This window comes from Elephantulus edwardii, unplaced genomic scaffold, assembly GCF_000299155.1.
Source record: "Elephantulus edwardii isolate Elephantulus edwardi_28Jun2011 unplaced genomic scaffold, EleEdw1.0 scaffold00091, whole genome shotgun sequence".
Classification (NCBI taxonomy): Eukaryota; Metazoa; Chordata; class Mammalia; order Macroscelidea; family Macroscelididae; genus Elephantulus; species Elephantulus edwardii.
This window is the reverse complement of record NW_006399841.1, coordinates 8255861-8263153: the sequence shown is the minus strand read 5'-3', so window position 1 is coordinate 8263153 and position 7293 is coordinate 8255861.

Below are 7293 nucleotides of genomic sequence, written 5' to 3'. Positions count from 1 at the left end.
ACGGCCTCATTGTTATACCATTGCTAAGGGGGACAGAACACTCAGGTGGCTTAGCCTGTGGTCAGTTGTGCTGCTGTGCCAAAGGTCACGTGGCTCCTGTATTTTGACTCCACCAACCGATCCGCAGGAGAAGCAGGGGCAGTCTGCCCCCTTGTGATTTACAGCCTCTGAGCACGGATGGAGGGTCTCTAGGGATCTGAATTGACTCCAAGGCAGTCAGGGCGTGACTTCTTGGAAGGTTGAGTGGACGTTTCTTGGAACGCCACAAAATTAATCTGGTGAGGTCCCAGAAGGTAAAACAGAATTGCAAAGTGCCCCTAAAGCAGAGCCTTAAGAGTTTAATTCCCTGTTTAGTTAGAACCATCTCATAGCTGACTCTCAGGCAGGTTTTCAGAGGCCAGAAATCAGAGAAAACGGCCCATCTTTCTCCCCTATAACCATTGGTGGATTTGAACTGGGCTGGCAGCACGACCCCCTTCTGAGTAGGCTACCAGAACTCCCTTTCTCTCTCAAGCTAATCCAAATTCAGTCACAATTAGTCAATCACCCAGGCTTGAACTGTGTATCTATTTTGTAAGCGGTGGTTCTCTGATAAACCCTTATCTTAATGGCTTTTGAGGGGGTATACACTGTGACCTAAATGTTCTAAGGCATCTGTGGAGAGTATCCCTCTAGTTTGGGGTTGTGTGTATATATCCTTGGAACCTAAATTCTCTCAGATATCTGTGGAGAGTTGTTGGTTTTCCAACTGCCAGCATTTTCCTTTGGTGAGGATAAAAGTGCCAACATCAAGCTATTTATGTGGCATGCACTAAACCAGGTGTTCATTTCTGTTTGAAATAACTTTTATTTTCTTAGACCAACAATCACATATGTTTTTATAGAGAAGATTCTAGACGGGTGACTTATTAGATTTCTTAATTCAAGAATGAAGTCTTTACTCTGCATGCGATAAACCAGGTTGTTTACTAGAGGTAGAAGGGGGCTGGCTATGTGCTGGTTCTCTCATTCTTTGTTTCTGTACAATGGTGGCCTTTTGAACTTGATTCTGTCTTTCTCTTTACTATTAAGTCTCTGAGGAAGTTTCTTCTCTACCCAGGTAGCTCCTCTTCCACAGTGTCTTCACAAGACTGACACTTTCGGTCTCAGTGTCTATCAGATGCTTCTCATTTGACCTATGCTATTAGTTATTCGTTGCCACCAGCTTCAGATGATTAAAAAGAAACACTTCTTGTTCTCGTTGTTGTCAGCAATTTGAGAATGCTTTAAGTAGTTCAGAATCTTCTATGAGGGGCCATTGGGATGTCGGTGAAGGCTGAGCCACCCGAAGGTCACCTGACGTCTGGGGAACTCTTCCAATTTCATTCACGAGGCTGTTGAATGGAGAGCTGTTTTCCAACGTGAACCTATTTAAGGTGTGTTTCATAATCCTTATATCACGACAGAGGGCTTCCCTCAGAATGATCCAAGGGAGAGATCAAGAACAGAATATATTGTATCACTTCAGACATCATCTACCTTCAGGTATGCTGTATTCTAGTAGTACTTGCATGAGTCTAACCCGCTTAGTAATTTTATAAGACTTTCCTTTGTAAGAAAACTCTTGTGAAATGTGTAAACATCAAGAGACAGAGCTCCTAGGAAGCCAGCTTGGGGGCTGGTTTGCTCTGTTGTTGTTGATGTTATGTGCCGTGGAGTCACTTGTGACTCATAGCGACCCTATGTACAACAGCCCTAAACTCTGCTCTGTCCTGTGCCAATCGCACTGTCTCCGACACTCCCATCCTAATTATCCCAGTCACCGAATCAATCCACCTCATAGAGGACCTTCCCCTTCTGCACTGTCCCTCTACTCTACCCAGCATGATGTCCCTCTCCAAGGACCAGTCTCTCCTCACAACATGTCCAAAGTATGTCTGACGAAGCCTGAGAATCCTTCCAAGGAGCAACCTGATTTAACCCTCTCCAGGTTGAACCTGTTCATTTTCCTAGCAGTCCATGGTATTCTCAATACTCCTCTCCAGCACCACAGCTCAAAGGCATCAATTCTCCTTCTATCCTCCTTGGTCATTGTCCAACTCTCTGATGCATAACAAGTGATTGTGAAGACCATGGCCTACCCCAGTGATATATCAGGGTGCAGGTTTTCCGTTCTTTTCCCTCTTAACCTGGAGACTCCTTCATGTGTAGGGTGATATGTGTAGGGTGATGGTCCATGCTTCCATCACTCTTGGCTAACAGTACCTTCTGTCTGTGTTCAGTATCTGACTCTGTACTAGCGTGGCTTGTGAGTTGCTGATATGTAAGTCAAAGGTCGTGAAGGCTGGGAGAAGGGGTAACATTCTTTTTGTTCTACTGGACTATGACTGAGCTTAAGGGGTAAAGTGTAGAAATTTGATGTTTGCCTGCTGCCATTATTTTAGAGGAACCTGGAAGTCAAACAAATAAACATTTTTTTTTATTCTTTGCAAAAATGAATCAAATAATACAAAACGAGAAGGCTAATATGTTAAATGAAATTATACGAGTTACCCATTATGGAGACTGAGTTCTTGTAGCTTTGTAATTAGCCTATTTTATTTCTGAAAATACTGGCATTTGTATTATGATCAAGCCTCTGGAGAGCTCTGATTTACACTTGCCTGTTCAAATAGGACCAGGTGCTTTGACTCACTGAAAAATGCAGGTAGTGGGGTAGGCGTCAAGCTTTGAAAGCCGACTGGGTCTGTGAATGTTCCAGAAGTGTTCTTAGCCAAGAGCGAGATCTTAACCAAGGTAGAGCCAAAGTTATTTCAATAGGCCTTAAAGACAACTAGCTATTTCTCCCTCAGCCAGGGCATTTTCTTATTAAAGCTTGTATTGAGCAGGAGAGAATAGTTTTTAAACTTCTTGTTGTTGCTGTTGTTACTTGCCGTCAGGTCAGTTCTGACTCAGGGCAACCACGAGAAGAACTCTTTCTTCTATAGGATTTTCAGGACTGTGCCCTTTCAGAAGTGGTTCCTGAGCTCCACTTGGTGGGATCCAACCACCGTCGGTGTAGCTGAGACTTGAACGTTTAGTCTTCTCATCACCCAGGACTCTGGCAGGAGCATGTTAGCACATGCATAGTGCGTCATACTGCTTACGGAAAGCTGGGACTCCTCGGGAGAAAATGGAGCAGTCTCCTGTTGAAACTGATGATGCTGCAAACTCAGCGAACATTTACTATGAGTCAGAATTGACTCCACAGAGCCGGGTTTGGCTTCCTTTGGGCCTCGGGATTCCTCAGTGTTTGTGATACTCATTCAAATATTTTCAAGTGTATTTGGCCAATTTCTTTACTATGGTCATACTTTCAGAGATTTTGCATTTTTTTTTGAGGTAATTTAGCATGGTTTCTTTTGTACAATTCCTTTCAGTACATTCAAAGATTTTGGAAAGTAGGTAATTTTTTGTTTTATCTTTGTTTTTGGTTGTTTTTTTTTTAACCTTGTAGAGAGCTGTGTCCTGCCATGCTCAGATGGACTTAGGGTTTCCACTCATTCATTGTTGCATTTTTCTCCCTTCTTCCCCATCCCCCCCCAGTTCACTCTTCTCCTTGAAAAGTAAAAGAAAAACTCTTTGATTGTTATGCAATCCCTGGCCCCAAGTCCACTCCATTACGTAGCCTTCACTCTGGACTTCTGTAATAACAAGTCTATTCATTCATATATCCTTTTTAAACAGTTCTTTCCCTCATCTGTTTCAATGCAATATACATCATTCCTCCTCTCTTTTTCTGTCTTCCCTCAACCCTGATGTCAGTGTCATTTTACAACAGTGATCCTATGCAATATTTGTCCTTTTGTGACTGAGATATTTCACTCAGCATAATGTCCTCCAGGGTCATCCATTTTGCATAATATTTCTTGAGTTCCTTGTTTTTCAATGCAGTGTAGTATTCCATTGTGTGAATATACCACAGCTTCTTTATCCATTCTTTTATTGATAGGCCCTTAGGTTGTTTCCAGCTCTTTGCTATTGTGAGCAATAGCAAACATGGTAAATAGCAAACATGATAAACATGGGTGTTCATATATCTGTTTGGGTGGCAGTTATAGTTTTTTTAGGGTATATTCCCAGTAATGGAATTGCTGGGTCAAATGGTATTTTTATTTGCAACATTATGAGAAAATGTAATACAGCTTTCCACAGTGGTTGCACCATTTTACACTACCACCAACAGTGAATAAAGGTTCCAGTTTCTCCACAACCTCGCCAGCATTTGATGTTTGCTGTTCTGTTAAATTTTGCTATTCTGACTGGGATGAGATAATATCTCATAGCTGTTTTGAGAAAGTAGGTAATTTTTTTCTGAAGCTGGGAGGAATAGAGAATTTTTTCTTCAGTTGTGTTTCAGAGGTATCATTTCAATTTAAAAAGAAGAATGGCTAAATTTCAGTGTGAAAATATTCTATTTGTTAGGCCATGCCTTTTCTCAGCAAATAGAAAGTAAAGGCCAGGTAAATGAACACTGAATAAAGTAGCAAAAATGCTACAAACTATGGTTGCAAGCAAAAAGTGATATGCAACGTAGTAGAGGGTATGTTTGTTTAATTTGCTTCCATGCCATTATTTCCAATGACTTTGTGTTTATTGTGCTTATTGACAGTAAGTTTCAGAATATTTAGAACAGCCATTCCGGTGAACTCGCTGAATAAGACTTACGTTATCAAATATTTCTAAAATTCACAGAACCTGGTGTTATGGCAATTTCTTAATGGATTTAAGGTCAACAAATATAAAAGATTTTAAAAATCATGTAAGTCTCAAATTCTGGGGGGTGGAGGATGAGTGAGAGGAATCAAATCAGGAAAAAAGTCTTGAAAAAGAAAAAGCATTCTAATTTTCCCTCTCTATAAATGGAAGATTTCTTTGATAGTTGGCATTTGGTGAACAATTAGGAGACACGTTGTTGAGTCCATTCCAGCAGAGGGCGCCATAGACTACAATCCAGTCAAGGCGCCTGTGGGTTTGGGTACAAAAATCCAATAACCCCAAGAGGTACTTTTAGGTTAGATATTTTTGCACCGAGGAGAGGCTTTTAAGATCAGCAAGTGACTATTCCTAATCTGTAAATGAAACAGGATTTCAAAATGTAATTTTACCTCTCTATACCCATCAAACACCTTACCTTCCTTACGGAAATCCCAAAAACAGTAACTTTATTTTATGTATTTATATGTGTATATTCACAGGCTTGGTTTTTTGGAAATAGGGTGTTGGGCAACTTTTTCTACAGGACCCAGTGACGAAGTCCACATACAACTTCGCCTCTTGCAGCGATCTGGGACAGCTGTTTGGAATTTGCAGCTTCTGTGGACTTGTCATAGGTTCTGATTTGCCCAGCAAGGCCCTGGCCTTCCAGCTGGTTCGTCTAGCTCCAGCTCTTAAGTGTGTCTATTCATTTCCAGTGCAGCAGGATTCAGAAAACGCCTGCCTTGTTCAGTACAGAGGACGCCTAAGCTCAGCAGCTACTGAAAACCCAGGCTTCCCCCCTCCTAGTCTCTGACAATCAAATGCTTGCAAACCTCCCTTCCATTCCTTTCAAATTCAGAGCCTGCAAAGACAGATTTACTTGCACTCCCTTTGTACTCAGAGGGGCAAATTTTATGAGCTGAAAGCTCACTTCCAGTCTCCTGTGAGTGTGCAGTAAGCCGCGGGGCTTGTGAAGTTAACCCCCATGGCTACTTTTTACTGGCTGATTAGGGCTGAAATACGGCATTTGAAAATGGAGCGCTATTTGAAATTGACGGGTTGGCAGCACATCACGGCTGATCATCATGCCTCATGTGAAAATGAAACTCCTCTCCCCCTGCTTCCTCCTGTATTACAGCTGAGGAGTATTATGAGTGGCCTGGCCAATACAGGGCCTTCTTGATGGCGCTGGTGCTGGTGCAATTAAAAGGTAAAAAGCTTACAGGTTTCCAGGCTTTGGGTTTTGAACCCAACAGCCTGATAACTCCTTACCCACTAGGCTACCAGGTGTAGCCACTTCAAAGGCGTTTCAGCCACTCTAGTCAGTTTAATGATAGTTTCCACAATCCCTTCGGATGATGTCATAAGTTTGTGTCTAACATTTATCTCAGTGACAACACAGCACAGAGGCTAAGTGGGCGTCTGAGGCCTAGATGGACCCTCCAAGCTTCTCTGAGATTCTGGGTAGTAATTGTTGTTATTTAACACAGCAGTTAAGAAACATACTTAAAACAAACAAACAAACAAAAAACACACTTAAATGTTTTTGTTATGTGCCATCGAGTCGCTTGTGACTCATAGTGACCCTCTGTACAAGAGTCCTAAATGCTGGTTTGTCCTGTGCCAACCTCGCCACCTCTGACACACTCATTCCCACCACCCCAATCACAGAATCGATCCATTTCACCGAGGGTCTTCCTCTCCTGTGCCATCCTTCCACTCTGCCAAATGTGATGTTCCTCTCCAAGGACCAGTCCCTCCTTGCAACACGCCCAAAGTATGTCAGACGAAGCTTCAGAATCCTTGATTCCAGGGAACATTCTGGCTTCACCCTCTCCAGGACAAACCTGTTTGTTCTCCTAGCAGTCCATGGTATATTCAATACTCTTCTCCAGCACCACAGCTCGAAGGCATCAATTTTCTTTCTATCATCCTTAGTCACTGTCTAACTCTCTGATGCATAGCATGTATTTGCGAAAACGATAGCCCACTTAAATATAAAACTAAATATTCCCCAAATTGTTGTTGTTGTTGTCGTGTCCAGTTGAGTAGCAACCAACTCAAAACTTTGCTGACCGACCCTCCAGCAGGTTTTCAGGGGCAGTAAATTTCATGAAGAGGGAATGCCCATCTTTCTCTCTCCTAGCAGCTGTTACATTGGAACCTCATACCTTTGTGTTGGCAGCACAATTCCTTACCCATAAGCCACCAGACCAGTCCTTGGAGAGTGACGTCATGGCGGCGAGGGTGGAGGGAGAGCGCAGGAGAGGAAGACCCTCTGTGAGGTGGATTGATTCAGTGACTGGGGTAATGGTGTAGGCGTGTCAGAGGCCTGTGCGGTTGACACAGGGTAGAGCAGGGTTTAGGGCTGTTGTGTATAGCATCCCTATGAGTTGCAGGTGACTTGATGGCACATAACAACAACAACAAGTCACCAGAGCTTCCCAACTCTTCCCCATAGCAGTATTATTGATGCTATTTTTCAAGCAGTTATGGCCCTTTCCCGCCTGGCCTTTTCTGTGGCTTCCCGGGGGCTTTGAATAGTGTCTGATTCACCTCCTGCTGAGAATCTGTCTT